The sequence below is a fragment of the Anguilla anguilla genome, chromosome 9 (assembly GCF_013347855.1).
Source record: "Anguilla anguilla isolate fAngAng1 chromosome 9, fAngAng1.pri, whole genome shotgun sequence".
Taxonomy (NCBI): Eukaryota; Metazoa; Chordata; class Actinopteri; order Anguilliformes; family Anguillidae; genus Anguilla; species Anguilla anguilla.
In genome coordinates, this window is record NC_049209.1 from 49,949,605 (window position 1) to 49,966,557 (window position 16,953).

At 53.0% G+C, this 16,953-nt stretch overlaps 1 protein-coding gene across 3 annotated transcripts in view; it reads right to left on the reverse strand.

The window, feature by feature from the left end:
- Positions 1-16,445, reverse strand: part of LOC118235718 (T-lymphoma invasion and metastasis-inducing protein 1-like) — a 62,681-nt gene extending 46,236 nt beyond the window's left edge. For 2 of the 3 annotated variants that reach the window (XM_035433394.1, XM_035433392.1), the window contains exon 1: positions 15,247-15,468. The gene's annotated coding sequence lies outside the window, so the exon portion shown is untranslated. Of the gene's footprint in view, positions 1-15,246; positions 15,469-16,268 lie in introns of those variants that run through there. The other variant, XM_035433393.1, reaches the window with a different exon arrangement.
- Positions 16,446-16,953: the final 508 nt, after the last annotated feature.

Consider the following 16,953-nt stretch of genomic DNA (forward strand, 5'->3'; position numbering starts at 1 on the left):
TTAACCAGTTTCTAAATGGTAAAAAAAATATTTGACTGAGATCTGACTCAGAGCTCATAGTAAAGCACACCCATGCCCTTTAGGGTAACCCTGCCCTATATTCGTTGGTCCTATCAGTTAAAGTCAAACACCTTCGCTGAAGATAACGCCTTCCACCATACAGGCGACCTGCTCGTGACATTGTCCCAGAATGCTTAGCGGCACAGCTCGGAGGGGGTAACCTGAGCGACTGGCGACCCCCACGTACACAGGTGACCTGTAATGAGGACTTCCTCCCCCGGCCATCCTTTACCTGCGTGACAGGTAAACATCAAGGCCCTTGGTTATTAGGGGGTACATCGATCAGGCCCTTTGTCATTAAAGCAGCCCCCTGGTGGGGGCTCCTCATTGTCAAATACTTTAGGCCTGCTGGGACAGGGATAAAGAGTGCACACACACCACACACACACACACGCACTCACGCACACACATACACACACATGCACAAACACACACACACACACACACACTCACGCACACACCACACACACACACACATACACACACACGCACAAACACACACATGCACGCACACACAAACACACACGCACACCACACACACACACACACGCACAAACACACACATGCACGCACACACAAACACACACGCACACACACACACACAAACACCATACATTCATGCACACACACAAACACACACACACACACACACACAAACTCACAAACATACACACACATACACACACACACACTCATACTCACGCACACACACACACACCTGCCCCCCTAGGGATCTTCTTCTATCCTTCTGTTCAAGGTCACACACACAATGTCCGTGCTCAGGAGAAGCTAATGGTGGAAAAAAACACCCCGAAGCCCAAGACTGACCAGTGACCTGATTCTCATTTATAAAAACAGGAGCAGACCTCACCTGGAGACTATTGTGCCAGAATTCAGCCCCAGCCTACAGCAGGGAAGCAATGGCGAGCACTAGATCCGCTATTAAACTAAAAACAAAATCCGCTATTATATCAAACCATTTTTTTTTGGGGGGGGGGGGGGGGGTTGGGGGAGGGGGAGAGGATATTTTGGATGGAGCCCAGCCGCCTTAGACGTGGAGCCAATATTACTCTGGCCAAGCTGATGTCATAGGTTAAAGTTCAGCTGAATTCCAATAGCCTATAGGTGCACTGCAGCTAAAAACTGAACAAAAGAAACTGATAAAAACTGATATACTGCATGCAGGCAACTCATTCAGAGTAGCTGGTCATCGAGATTCAATAAAAAAATGGCCCACCATTGAATACCATATGCTAATCACAGCAGGGTACTGGCCAATGAAAACCATATGCAAATCACAGCAGGGCACTGGCCAATGAAAACCATATGCTAATCAAAGCTGGCTATTAGCCAATGACAACAGCATCCTAATCAGTGCAGGGCACCGCCCACGTTAGTGTAAGCAAAATAAGGTCTGGGGGGTGGTAAATGAGACATTGCGGGAAGGACCTCTCTGTTATCTCAGCCAAACAGGATACAATGGCCTTTAACTCAATACCAGCTTTTATCAGTCAAGGCAGTGACATTTACGATAAAAGGCACGCGCAGCATTCCGGAGCGGATAGCCATCACGGCATCGAGAAAAATGTTACACGAGACCGGAGACCTCCGTGCCAGCGACGCATCCCATAATGCTTCTGCTCTCGGCGTATCGGAGAGCGCCGGAACGAACGGATTTAAATAATCACGCACCTTCGTCAAAAAAAATACAGACGCAACCATTCACAGAAATATTATTTGTTTCGTTCTTTTAAACGTGCGGAGATTCAACGTGGGAATGAGCAGCCCGCCGCCCCTTTGCCGTTCGTTACGATGACGCAGACGGCGAAAACAAAACCAGGGACCCGTCCCGTTCATCCGCCCGAACGGCTCGCTCTAACAGCTTCTCCGGCCGCCGCGCGTAATGTCGCAAAGCGAAGCGGTCGTTATCTCCGGAGAGAGCGCGTGCGCTCGGCGACGGACCACGCGCGAATATTACAACGAAACAAAACGCGCCGACTTCGGCTGCGTGGCGCGAGCACCCAGAGCCGACGGGTTTCGAGAGAGATTGTGAATTTTCATCCTCTTAATGCTTCCGTTCTCAGTTCGAAAGGAGGATGTCTTGCGGTGCGGGTGCCGCAGGAATGTGAAGAGACGGGTCGGGGAGGAGGGGGGGGGGGCGGCGAATTCGCAGGAAAAACCAGACAAAACATTTCCACAGCACCGCCTGGCACGAGCAACGGGGCAATTAGCATGGAAGTGTCGCAACGAAGAAGGTGACGAAACGAACAACCGCATTTACATAACTGCCCAGGAGAACAAAAATAAATAAATAACAATCAAGCCTTAGTCACAGTGAAGATTCAGCAGACGCTCTTATCCAGAGCGACTTACACAACTTTTTACATAACATTTACATAGCATCCATGCTCAAGGGTACAGTGTCCTACCGGGGGAATTGAACCTGTGACCTTTAGGTTACAAGTCCAGTTCCTTACCCATTATACTACACTGCCGCTGCATCACTGGGGGAGGGTGTTGCGGGAAGATATTGTTGCCGAAAAAGCTCAAGATGATGACTATTGCGTCCAACTGGATGTTGGTACACCATCTGCACTGTGCAGGTGTGAGATTGCCAGCCTGTAATCTGGTGGAGCTTTCCCAGCATTAGCTGGGGGGGGTGAACGGGGGGAGGAGCAGTTATTAGTGCCAGGATTCCAACGCTGGTGGTTCACCAGCACTGTTAGGCGTTAAAGTGGCTGAGAGGGACAGGCTTCAATTCCAATGTGAGGGTCTGGTGGAGTCTTACCTGAGCTTTACCTGAATCTAATCTGAGCCTAACCCAAATCCAACTTGATCCTAATCCAAGCCTAAACTGAGTTTAACCCAAAATTAATCAGAGTTTAACCCAAGACTATCCTACGGATAACCTGAGCCAAACCCAAGCCTAAACTGAGCCTAAATAGAGCCCAGACACGGCATGAAATAAGAACAACTGGAAGAACAGCAGAGGCACCACCATGGATTTTGGACCCCATGAAAGGATCTCACATTGGGCCCCACCACCCCAGGAGATCCTATGCTCTGATATTTCTTGAGGGCCCCTGTCAGTCAGGGCCCTTGGAATCGTCCAAACCTCACGGCGCCCCCGGACAACAGCGTCCTCCCTCTCAGAGGGGGCTTGTCAGCTCAAAGGCCTTCCATTGCCATCTCCACTGCCCTCTCAGCCTCTCCTCCCCATTTCCTGGCTTACGTAACAGGCACGCAGAGCAGCAGGACCGGTTCCTCCGCTCCGCAGGGCTACGAAGGCCTAGACGGGCGTCTCCCTGACGCACACCCGAAAAAAAAATCCCCGGCACGTCCGGTACACCCAGCCCGGAGTCAGCTGGTGGAGGAGCGATGAGGCAACGCGAACGGCAACACCGCAGATTTACCGGAAAACCCGGAGAGAGGTGGGAGTCATGTGCTTCGGATTCAAATACTTTTCTGTGCTCTGTTGACCTTGCCTGGCGTAACTGAGCCGGCCAATATGACCAGAAGGCGGGGGGGTTTGCCCTTTTTGAGAGCATTTCATTGGTTCCAATACACCAGACAAGACCAGTAAAGTGTAGAAAAGTATTTGAATCCAAAACAAATACGTATTTGACCCAGGTCCGCACGCAAGCTACGATGGACCAGCGGGGCTCTATGTATACTCACAGTGTCACCTGACCCCCCACCCCCCGACACCCACCCCCGCACTCTCAACTGTTCTTTGGCCTCTGCGTTTGAGCCGGTTTCCGGTAGGAAGTCGTTACCGAGCACGCTTGTCGTTTGTCGCCGCGCGGTCGGGGGGTCCTGGATCAAGGCGGCGACAGCGAGGACACGCCCTTCACAAACACAGCGCTCTTCCTCCATTGTGCTTCCTGCCCATCGGTAACCATGCAAATACAGACTGGGCCTCTCCCTCAGGGTCTGATTACAGAGGGAGAGAGGGCAAGAGAGAGGGGGGGGGGGGCGGCAGAGGGAGAGAGAGAGGGGGGCAGAGGGAGGGGGGGCAGAGGGAGAGAGAAAAGGAGGGACTGAGGGAGAGAGAGAAGGAGGGACAGACAGAGAGAGAAAGAGGGACAGAGAGGGGGGCAGAGGAAGAAGGAAAGAAAGAGGGACAGAGTGAGGGACAAAGAGAGAGAGAAAGGTAGATGGGAGAAAGGGAGGGAGAGGTAGAGAGAAAGAAAGAGCGAACAGCCTGAAAGGAGGAGTGAGAGAGTGATAGAGCAAGAGAGAGGGGGGAGTAAAACAGAACGAGAGAGAAAAAGAGAGAGAGCAGGGAAGCAGAGGGAGAGGGAGAGAGGGGGATAGAGAGCGAGAGAGAGATAGAAAAAGAGAGAGAGAAGACTACCTGTCGGGGCTCACGGTGTTCCTGGATCAGGGGCATTAGCCAGCACGGCCGGCCCTACACCCCTCTTTATCTCCCTGTCCTGGAGGAGGCGGGCTTCCTCTGAACCCCCCTGCTTATCGGAGTCAGTCTGCGCGGTCTGCCGCTCCAGAGCCAGGGATTACCGGCCAGCCCTCTCTCTCTCTCTCTCTCCCTAGGCTTCCTCCACCCCAAAGCCCCCCTGGCTGGGAGCGGCTTTACCTCGTCTTCCAGCCCAGCCAAAAACCCACCCAACACCAGGGAAATACACCCGTAGGGATACACAGGCTAGGTCAAGGGGAGGGTTTCAAAATTTTCTTTAAGCCATTTCTTTTCTTTCCAGGCTCACCTTATTCTAGGCGGCTTTTACGCCAGGGTTTTTTTTCTTTCTTCTCTCATCTCTGATATAAAGAAACGACTTTATTCCTTTGCTGATTTCTTACTCGCCGCATTTCTGAAAAGCTCTTTCTCTTTTTACTTATAAAGGGGAGATTGCTTCTTGATAGCCTTTCCCTCTTTCCCTCTCTTTTCTTTTTTTTTTCCCTCAGGGATTACTCAGGGAGTCCAAATTGGAACAGTAGCCGTAGAGACCGTGCGTGAGAAACAGCTGGAGACCTTTCAGCGGTGGGGGGGGCGGGGGGGGGGGGAGTGTGAGAACCCAGTGAGAGGCTTATTGAGGTGCCTATCGGTCGAGTCGAACCCGGACTAAAGCACTGACGCCGCGGCGGCTGGTTGAGCTGTTCACACGTACGGATGCAAGGGACCGCGGGGCGGGGGACAGGAAACGCGCGGTTCTGGGGCCTCATTGGCGGTCAAAGCGGCGGTCGGCGAAAGGGCGCCGATTCGGCTGACCAGGCTAAGCCTCGATCCGCTCAGGTTTCTGACGCAGAAGCCGCTCGCGCGAACGAGAGAGGGGGAAAAACAACAAGGGACGGCTTCCTAGAACGTTCTGAGGGGACACGCATAACAGCCAATCAAATCCAGTCAAATCAGTCTTATTTGTGTAGCATTTTTTTACAGAGGACTGTCACGAAGACACATTACAGAGAGACAGAAGGGATATCGGGAACTCCCCCGAGTCAGCTTCATAAAAATGAGCAACCACACTGTGGATGGCTGTGGCAGAGTGCTGTACAGTGCAGGGTTTCAGCTTGTCCGTTGGGCGGACTTTTTTTTTGACACATAAAGACTCTTAAGAGTTTAAAGAGTGTATTTTCACCCAGGTCTGGCCTGGTTAGACGCCGTCTGAAAACCCCGCCTCCGGCTTCCTCTCACACTGCGACGTCGCGCCCAGTCGTCAAACCCGTGACATGTTTACTCCAGCGCAGGCCTGGCCGTGATTGATACTGAGGCTTTCTGAGTAAACACCAGACCTAAAAATCAAACGCGGGCCAGATTTTTACCCCGCCGGCGCTCTCGGGATAAGGGCTCGGCTGTGCCTGCCAGCTGAAAATAAGGAAGGAGCCCCCTAATGGGGCAGGTTTGGGGGCACAGAGAGGGGCAGTTTGCAGGCCCAGAAAAAGCAGACCTCTGCTTTGCTGAAGGGGGAAGTTTTATTGAACGGCCTCATGTTCATAGTCTCATATTAGCACAGCAGGTCTAGCATCAGGTTTTCACTGACTGAACACTATCAGGGGTCCTACTGCTTAGAGGCTGTAAGAATACCAAGACTGTGTTTCTAAAACTGTGGGTCGGGACCCAAATCGGGTCGCGGGAGCGTATGAGGTGGGTCCCGGAACGAGTCTGTAGTCCACTAGGCTACGCTGGTATGTGTATTTTCTGGGTTCCTGAAAGGTATTAAAGTCCTGATATTAAGAGGTTTAAGAACCAGTGGACTAAGACAAAGTGTTTGAGGGGGAGAGATCCGTGGCAGGGGACAGGGAGGGGGGAGGAAGTGCGTAATCTGAGGGAGTGTCCCAGTGGGGGGGGGGAGTAGGGGGGGAGCCCTGTTTGATGAGGTGTGGAGTTACTCTAAAGGCGAAGACAGGGAACAAACTGGAGCAATCCAGTTCCCACCTCCCCCCCCCCCCCACCCACCACCCCCCCACCGCCTCCCCTAGCTCCCTCCTGCCCACCCTTCCTGAAATCCTCACCCATATCGCCTCCCTCTCCACCAACGCACCCCCGACCTCCCCGCTCACCGCCGTATCCCGGCGACAGCGACACAGCTCAGCGGGTTTGGTGGGTTGGCGCTCTCGAGCTCGGGGGGAAGCACAGACGTAGCCAGGGGGGTGTAGGGGGAGTTCCTCAGCCCCTCAGCCCGCTAGATAAGAGCGGAGCAGAACAGACTCGCTCGTCCGGAAGCGCTACGCTAACGCTAACGTGCTCATGAGGCTCACCGGCACTCTGGGACACACTCACAGTGGGGGAGCCACCCTTACATCAGCACCAGTTATGAGTAATGGGACGATCTGCCCCCATATCTAACACACACATACAGGCCCCCTCCCTCCATCTCTGGAGTGGGGGGGGGGGGGAACGCAGCGCTGCTGAATTAATTGGGTCTCCATGACGATCCAGCGACCTGTTCTCAGCGGGAGGACGGGGGGGGGCAGAGTTTGGGAGTTAGGCGGGTCTCTGTGTGTGGAAACCCCAGTGTGTTTCCGGAGGTTCACCTGGGGCCTTTGAAGTCCTCATACAGGTGCTGCTGCATTGGGGGGGGGCGGGGGGGAGGGGGGAGTGCAGGCAAGCCTCAGCAGATCCCCCCGTAAATAAAAAAGGAGCAAGCTGACAAAGAGACTCCCGGGACCCCTGTTGCTGGGTGGGGAGGCGGGGGAGGGCGGTGGGGGGTTTATCTTACACTTCTGCACCTGGGTAAACAATCAGGCCCCACAAACAAACTGCCCCTCTGAGCCAGGAGGGGGAGGATGAGGGGGGGCAGGGCTGGGGATGCAGCCTGGGTGGTGGTGGTGGTGGTGGTGGGTGCCCCCCCCCCCCCCCCACCTTTTGTTTTTCCAGGCAGAGAGACCGCGGCATCTCCCCCGAGCAGGAATGCGGCGAACAAACGGCGAAGCGCCCGGGCGGGGGACGGGAGGCGGGGCTTCGCCCTCGGCGGTTCGGGTTTTGGCCGCTCCGTCACGGGGGACCCCGCCGGCGAGCCCCGACCTCACGGCACGAGTTTCAACTAAAAAAACCACCGATTCCCCACCACGCGGACCGTCTCTTTGTGGACGCTCCCTTAAACCGCAGAGCAGGTATCGCGTATCCCACAGGTGCGTTCTGCAGCTTTCCCGAAGGCAAACAAAAAAGCATCTCCACAGCCGCCTTTCCACACCAAAGCGAACGCAAAGCTTTCCAGAGAAGGCTTTTTGTGTGGGAGAACAGAGAAAGAGGAACGCTCGGCTTTGAAGAAAACAATAAGCCACACAAAAAGGCAGGCGTTTGGAATGATTCATTAGACAGACGACCACACGCTCTAACTGGTGGATCTGGGCACGTACCGCACACCAAAAAAACCCCAACTGCTGTTACTGAGAGGTGTGCTGTAAATCAATGCAGCATCGTCGCATGGCGACTGCAGTATGTAGCTTCCTGTGACCCCGCTGCCTTTTTAATCTCAGGTCCTGCAACGGTCAGCCAGAAAGGAATTGGCCCCTGAGGGCCCACACACAGAGTAACAGGCCCTGCCTGGTGCAGTCAAGCTCTCCCCAGTGACTTTCTCAAGTGTAGCCCTGACACTTCTTAAGCAAGTGATTTCAAGTGGCAACGTACAAGTAAAGAGGCATGCATGCTCACACACACATGCGCACTCACACACAGTCACACACACACACACACTCACATACTCTCTCTCTCACACACACACACACATACACACATACACTCACACACACACACACACACACACTCACACACATCCACACACACTGACACACACACGCACACACAGCCACACACACTTGCATACAGCCACACACATACACATACACACACACACACATACACTCACACACACACACACACTCACACACATCCACACACACTGACACACACATGCACACACAGCCACACACACTTGCATACAGCCACACACACTGACACACACACACACACACACACACACACACACACACGCTCAGGGTATCAGCAGAAGTTCCGGTCTTCTCTTCTCAGCTCAGCGGTGAATAGGCAGTCCGCTCTGACCGAGGGGAATCTGCGGCGCTCTCTCCTCCTCTGACAGAGCGCTCTGACGTCATCGCCGCTCCGAGCGGCGTCAGCACGAGCGGCGGGTCACGGAGGGGACTCGGGGACGCGCCCGAAAATAGAAGCGCCCGCACCGTCCGCTTTTTTTTACGCTGTGTGTTCAGAAACTGACTTTGCACCACCACGGAGAGCTGAACAAATAATGCACCGCAAGGTCGTTTCACCTCCATAAGGACGGGGCGGCTTTCGCTGCTGCACGGGCAATAAGGGAGACAGTACGGCTTCACCTCCACCGGCTACAGGAGTTACACTGTTTCTCTATCACTGGCTACAGGAGTTACACTGTTTCTCCCTCACTGCCTATATGAGTAACACTGTTTCACCTCCACCGGCTAAAGGAGTAACAGCTTCTCCATCACTGCCTATATGAGTTACACTGTTTCTCCTCCACTGTCTACAGGAGTTACACTGTTTCTCCCTCACTGCCTATATGAGTTACACTGTTTCTCCCTCACTGCCTATATGAGTTACACTGTTTCTCCCTCACTGCCTATATGAGTTACACTGTTTCTCCCTCACTGCCTATATGAGTTACACTGTTTCTCCCTCACTGCCTATATGAGTTACACTGTTTCTCCCTCACTGCCTATATGAGTTACACTGTTTCTCCCTCACTGCCTATATGAGTTACACTGTTTCTCCCTCACTGCCTATATGAGTTACACTGTTTCTCCCTCACTGCCTATATGAGTTACACTGTTTCTCCCTCACTGCCTATATGAGTTACACTGTTTCTCCCTCACTGCCTATATGAGTTACACTGTTTCTCCCTCACTGCCTATATGAGTTACACTGTTTCTCCCTCACTGCCTATATGAGTTACACTGTTTCTCCCTCACTGCCTATATGAGTTACACTGTTTCTCTCTCACTGCCTATATGAGTTACACTGTTTCTCCCTCACTGCCTATATGAGTTACACTGTTTCTCCCTCACTGCCTATATGAGTTACACTGTTTCTCCCTCACTGCCTATATGAGTTACACTGTTTCTCCCTCACTGCCTATATGAGTTACACTGTTTCTCAATCTTTGGCTACAGGAGTTACACTGTTTCTCCCTCACTGCCTATAGGAGTTACACTGTTTCTCCTCCACTGTCTACAGGAGTAACACTGTTTCTCCTTCACTGGCTACATCAGAAAAGACAGCATTTGTGCATCACTGGCTCCATGTGAACCGAATCCCCTCTCCAGCTGGCTACGGGGGAGAGGAGTACAGGAGACACACGAAGCAGCCCTCATTCACAGCCAGCATGCGTTCACAATGCGCATCCTGTAAAATAAAAATCAGCGAGGCTCCAAAAAACTCTCCTTCCCCAAAGTCACCGAAACACTTCCAGGTCAGCAAACAGGAATACCAAACCGGCCAATCAGTGCGGGCCGCGCAGGCCCAAGGGCAGAAGCTTTTTACCCACGCCGCCCCGCGGTCACTCTCGCGTGATCTACTCTCCAGCAGAAGAAATGGGCATGCTGGGAAAAAAAAAAAAAAAGGCAACAAAAATCAAATCCATCTCCAGGCGTTCTCCTGTCTCTCTCCGACCATCGAGGAGGGAGGGGGGGAGGGGGGGAGGGGGGGAGGGATAGGAGGCAGGAAAAGAAAAGAAAAAAAAGAAATGAAATGATGACCTACATCTTCCTGCCGGGGCTGGTGGAGATGTAGCTGACCGCGCGTTTAATTAAAGATCCCGGTGACACATGACCAAGCGCTTTGGGGTGTGTGAGAGAGAGAGAGAGACATAGAGAGAGAGAGAGGGAGAGAGAGAGAGAGAGAGATAGAGAGAGAGAGAGGGAGAGAGCTGCTGGCTAAAGGCCTGTATGGCTGACGATCTGCAAAAAAAAACTCCTCACGCTGGCAAACAAGCGTAAAAACTCAGCCAACCGCACGGTCAGGCGAAGCCGCAGATCTGTGATAAGAGCACGCATTTAGATTAGAGGAGTCCTGTCTGCTTTTAAAAAGCTACTGCCACCCGGTGCGCACTACCCCCAACTCACAAAACATTATTAAAAAAAATAAAACTTACTCCTACTCCCCAAAATTCCTTTTGGTGCAGTGAGTCACAGTAATAATATGAGAATAACTTTATTCATAAAGGGCTTTTCTTACAAAGGGTTCAAAGTCCTTCACAAAAAAAAGGCATTGCTGAGCTAAAACAACATTAGAAAATGAATAGAGAAAAACGTTCATATAATAATGAATAAGATTCCTCTGTTATTGTTCATTTAAAATAAGAGGCGAAAAGGTCAATGAATAAACATCCGTGCCAATAACAGGAATAGAAGGGAAAAAATATATATAAAAAAACAAACATGGAAGAAAATGAAAACCCGTGCTACGCTAGGCTACACAACCTCGAGGGCAGGGGGAGGGGGGTTGGGGTTGGGGAAGGTTGGGGGACTCTGAGTGACTCTGAGTGACTCCATCACACCCATCAGCGCCCAGACCGCCAATCAGCTTCACCCTCCGGCATTCGCCACGCGCCCCCCTGCTCTCCTCCCTTTTAGCGGTTAGCGTCAGCCAAGTGACACGCCGACCCCCTCTCGACCCCTCCCCCCCTCCCTCAACCACCCCCGAACCCCTGAAATGAACTCCTTCACGGACCCCCGCTGCCTATTCCTCGCAGGGGGGCCTTTTGTAATAGAGAGAGGCCCGTGTCTAAATGTCTGCCTGTATTATTACGGATCTGAGGTCTGACTGGAGGTGGAGGTTTGTTTTTCTTTTTGACGTTGAGTGAGGGGTTCAGGAGGCTGTTTGGAGAATGTGCCGTACTGGTGGGGGTGGGTGGTTTATTTTTTGTTTGGGGGGGTTGGGGTGAATGGGGGGGGGGAGTAAACACACTCTTGTTTGTCCGTCAGGCCGTGCTGTTGAAGTCACATGCCGATGTGACGGTGTCTCTTTTTTTCCAACTCGTTTACTTCCTGTCATCCTTTACTTCCTGTCTTCACAAAAGGAGGGGGTCAGGAAGCCTGTCGTCCTGGTGGGGGGTGAGGGGGAAGGGGGGGGAGGGCGATCGATGGGTCTGATAAAAATACTCCATTCATATGGAGAGAGAGAGAGAGAGATTGAGAGAGAGACCAGCAGCACAGGAAGAGGTCCCTTTTGATCCCCCTCTCACAACACCACAGGACACGTCCAATTTGCCCCAGCATCCTAAGCCAGTTAATTACAGGATTTTCAGCGATCTGGCAGGAGGCTCTCGCAACATGGCACCATGTCTGCGCCCTTCCAGCCCTATCCAGCAGGCCACACAGACTCCATTAAGCATTACACTCCATTACACTCCATTACACCATTACACAGCAAGAGCCAACCAGATGGACTCCTTTACACCATTACACATACACACCGAGAGGCAGTCACAGAAACTCCATTACACCATTACACATACACACCGAGAGGCAGTCACAGGACCTCCATTACACCATTACACATACACACCGAGAGGCTGTCACAGGGACTCCATTACACCATTACACATACACACCGAGAGGCAGTCACAGGACCTCCATTACACCATTACACATACACACCGAGAGGCAGTCACAGGACCTCCATTACACCATTACACATACACACTGAGAGGCAGTCACAGGAACTCCATTACACCATTACACATACACACTGAGAGGCAGTCACAGGAACTCCATTACATCATTACAGTCCATTGCACACGCATACCAAGTTGCTTCTCAGTTTATCTGCAGGTAACCCCATCCACTGAGATCCAGGCTTTCCCTCATCTGTGTGCGTGTGTGTGTGTGAGAGAGAGAGAGAGCACGCAATGGGCAGTTAGTTGAGAAGGCTTGCTGACACACTGGTGAAATCCTTCCCCTATGTCTTCTATTGAAAAGTGGAGTGGAGTACAGCATGCAAATCTCTCTCTCTCTCTCTCTCTTTCACTCTCGCTCTCACGCTCTCATTCTCGAAAATCCACTATCAAAAAAATGTAATGCATTAATTATGAATCACAGCAGATAAAGAAGAAGAAGAGGGAGGAGGACGAGGAGAGAAGAAGAAAAGGAAGAAGGAACAAAAGATTGTGCCGTGTTTGAGAAGTGACTTTCATCCCATCTCCCCACCCACAACTCCCCATTAGCCAACCACCTCCCTCCCCCCAAGGGCTCTGCTTAAGCAAGCAGTGTCAATAACCAACATTTAAACACAGTGTGTGTGTGTGTGCGTGTGTGTGTGTGTGTGTGATATGTGTGTGTGTGTGTGTGAGTGTGTGCGTGTAATATGTGTGTGTGTGTGTGTGTGTGTGTGCATGTGATATGTGTGTGTGTGTGTGTGTGTGTGTGTGTGAGTGTGTGTGTGCGTGTAATATGTGTGTGTGTGTGTGTGTGTGTGAGTGTTTATGTCATGTGTGTATGTGTGTGAGTGTGTATGGCATGTGTGTGCATGTGTGTATGTGATGTGTATGTATGCGTGTGTGTCTGTGTCTGTGTGTCTGCATGTGTGTATGTGTGTGTTTATGTCGTGTGTGTGTGTGTGTGTGTTTTTATGTCGTGTGTGTGTGTGTGTGTGTTTTTATGTCGTGTGTGTGTGTGTGTGTGTTTTTATGTCGTGTGTGTGTGTGTGTGTGTTTTTATGTCGTGTGTGTGTGTGTGTGTGTTTTTATGTCGTGTGTGTGTGTGTGTGTCATGTGTGTGTGTGTATATGTGTGTGTGTTTATGTCATGTGTGTGTGTGTCATGTGTGCTTGGCTGAGCGGTAGGTTGCCGTGGGCGCTGTGTCGCTCCAGCTGACCGTGTGTCTGCATTACAGAAATGGGTCACGGTTCCCCCCCCCCAGGGCTCTGGCTCTCCTTAATGTCCCTCTCTCTCTCACACACAGGCGCTGTAACCCATTCTGGCCTTTTTACCCCCCCCCCCACGCACCTCTCCCCACTCTGCTGGGGGCCACGGGCCTCACTAACCAACCCCCCCCCCCCCCACCTCCACAGCAGTACTCACTCAGTTACTCATTTTACCTTCTCTCCGTCGGGGGGGGGGGTAACAGACCCTGGGAGAGATAGGCGCAAATCATTCACCAGTCCAACCCAAAAATCTCTGCACCGCACTTACACACGCTCCACACAACACCAAACAGTCACACCCACGTCGTGATTTCCTTCGCGATCATTATAAACGCTGTAGAAACGTTCGGTTGATCTACCCGACAAGTCCCAGATGGAAAAAAAAATTAAAATTCACACTCCTGGTTTCCAGGGGACTAGCAGGGGGGGGGGGGGCACTGCAGGGGCGATAAGCGTACGCTAAAACGTGGGGTTTCCCCCCAAAACGCTGCTCGACAAAGACCGCGGCGGATCCAAGATGCACGAACGCAACGCGCGCGGCGCGGGCTCGGGTACGCTTGGCTTCACGGACAACCGGGCTTCATTAACAACAAAAAAACAAAAAAAGACAAAATGCTGAAGCGTGCAGACTGCAGCCCGTCCCGTTTGAGGAATGCCAGCCCCCCCCCCCACCCCCCCGGTCTTCACGGGACCTCCGGGTGCGTCCTGTGACCTGAACAGCTGAGACCCCAGAGCCCTGACCCCCCCACCCCCTGTCCCGGAAAAACCTCAGAAGGGTCAGTGGATTCCTCTACCCTTAACATCGACCCGTCAACTTCTACCCCCCTCTTCCTTCCTCTTCTCCCTCTACCTCTCTCTCTCTCTCTTTCTCTCTCTTCCTTTATGTCTCTTTATCTCACTTCTATGTCTCTCTCCCCTTCCCTCACTTTCTCCTTTTCCCTCACACAATCGCACACAGATATGTGATTGCAGTAAGCCGAATGACTTCAGAAACTCTTTCTTGTCCTCCCCGACCACCCCCCCCCCAACTCTCCCCCTCCCCCGTGCCCCCCCCCCCCCTCCCCAAAAAAACACCCCCCGGCTCAGGGAATTCTCATTTTCACCTCGTTATCCATTTAACCGCCTTCTCTTACCGCCGATTCCCGTGCGGTAATCTCCGTGTGTCCCCCCCCCCCACCCCCCCCCGACTCGGCTCGGTCCGCACTGTCAATAAAGCCATGTGCCGGCATGCCGCCCGACGCCAAGCGAGAGCCGCCGCCGCCACGGTAACCTACCCCGCGGGTTCCAGTTTGGCGTTTACTACCCCCCCCCCCCCCCCCCCGTGCGGAGGAGAGTAAGGAACGGGGAAGTCAGCAGGGCTAAGAGCGCTTGGGACTGCTCAGACACCGGGTCGCCTGTCCCGAACCTCGTCTGCCTCCAGCCGAAGATAGACCCCCCCCCCAACCCCCCCAACCCCCTATTGCTACCGGTGAAATTCCAGCGCCCGCAAAAGTTGCCTTTCCCGTAAGGTTAGGGAGCTGCTGACAAGTAACAACAGCAGAGCGTTTAGTGTTTATTACTCCATAAAGCTCGTGAAAAGAAAAAATGCCAAAACAGACGCGAGCGACTCTCGACGGATTCGCCGTTCCTCATCGCCTCCGACCGGGGGAGCGAGAGGCGCTGGAAGCAGAGATTCCGTTTGCCCTCAGACGCCCGAAAACGCACGCAGGGACATGCAGGGGGACCGGAGCGGGAACACGACGGCCAAAAAACAAGACAGAAAAAAGAAAAAAGGGAAAGGTAGAAAAGGTAGAGGAGCAGTGGCGGTGGCGGTGTCTTACCTTTCGCTGGGCTGTGTTTCGCAGCTACACTGTGTGTGTGGGGGGCGCGGGGGGGGTGTACTCCAGTTCAGACGGCGGGGAGGAATTCGGACGGCGAGGTTTCACGCTCCATTCAGGTAATTTCCCGCGCGGTGCTTGCAGATCTGCGGCAGAGCGAGCCGCGTGTGAGACTGAGTCTGAGAGACTGCGAGAGGGAAGAGAAGCAGCGCGCGTGTGTGTGTGTGTGTGGCTCTCTCTCTCTCTCTCTCTCTGTTCCTCTCGCTCGCTCGCTCACTCACTCACACGCTCAGTTTGCCCGCCCCCCTCCCTTGCTCCCTCCCTCCCTCGCTCGCTCTCTCTCTCTCGCTCTAATTCCACCCCCTGACTGCCGGGGTGAATGTTGCTCCTTTTGCTCTGAGGTCTAAGACCTCCCCTGTCTCCTTTTTAATTGCCTGTGCTGTGGTCTGTGGACTCTCGCGCACATACACACGCATGCACACACACACGCATGCACACACACACACACACGCATGCACACACACGCGTGCGCACACACACACACGCGTGCGCACACACGCATGCACACACACACACGCATGCACACACACACGCACACACACACGCGTGCGCACTCACATACACGCACACACGCATGCACACACACACGCGCACACACACACAAAACCACAAAATACAGAGACATACACACAAAACAGACACACAAACACAGAGACATACACACACACATACTACAGATAAAAAGATACAGGCACACACACACGTGTGCACTACAGATGAAAACACAGGCACACATAAACACACACTACAGATAAAAACACACAAACACAGGCATGCACATACACACACACACACTACAGATAAAAATACACACACACACACTATAGATTAAAACACACAGACACACTACAGATTAAAACACACGGACACAAGCACACACACACACACACATGCTCACAGAAACACAGGAAGACTACTGTTCCCTCTATTTCCACAGTCACAGGAGCTGATTGAGGTCTCCCTACCTGATTACACATGAAAACGATCCATCTGTTGACTGTATTTACCACTGAGGCCGAGCACAAGAAAACGGTCTCTGATCCCGGAATAAGGGCAGAAGCTTAAAACAGCAGGAGAGTAAAACCGGGGGCAGTAGTCCACTCGGACCGGACCGAACCGGACCGAACCGGATCAGACCGCGGAAGAGCGTGGTACCGCCAAAGCAGCGGACGGACCCAGGGGCCGCGTTTTTGTGCGTTCGAGGGGGGGGGGGGGGGGGGGCGGGGGGCGGAGGAAGAGGCGTTTGGGCGGGGAGCGCGTTCTCTCCCCTGTTCCTGTTATGCTCCGAAATAGAACTGTGAATGAACCACGCGTGGTTGTCATAGCACCGGCGGGGGGGGCAAGCGAGGCGGCGCGCGTCACGGCTGACGGCTGGGCCTGGCTCACCCCCGAACCCCCAAAACTGAGGAGCGGGGGGGGGGGGGGGGGAGAGGGCGAGGTGAGGGAGGGGGAGAGAGAGGGAGAGGAAGAGAGAGAGAGACAGGGGGTAGAGAGAGAGAGAGTGAATGAGAGAAACGGGGGAGTGAGAGAGGAAGTTAGAGAGACAGGGAGAGAGAGAGGGTGAGGGAGATTGAGAGAGTGAGAGGCAGACAGTCAAAAAGATAGACAGATGGACAGAGAGAGACATAGAAGCAAGAAACAAGAGGTTGA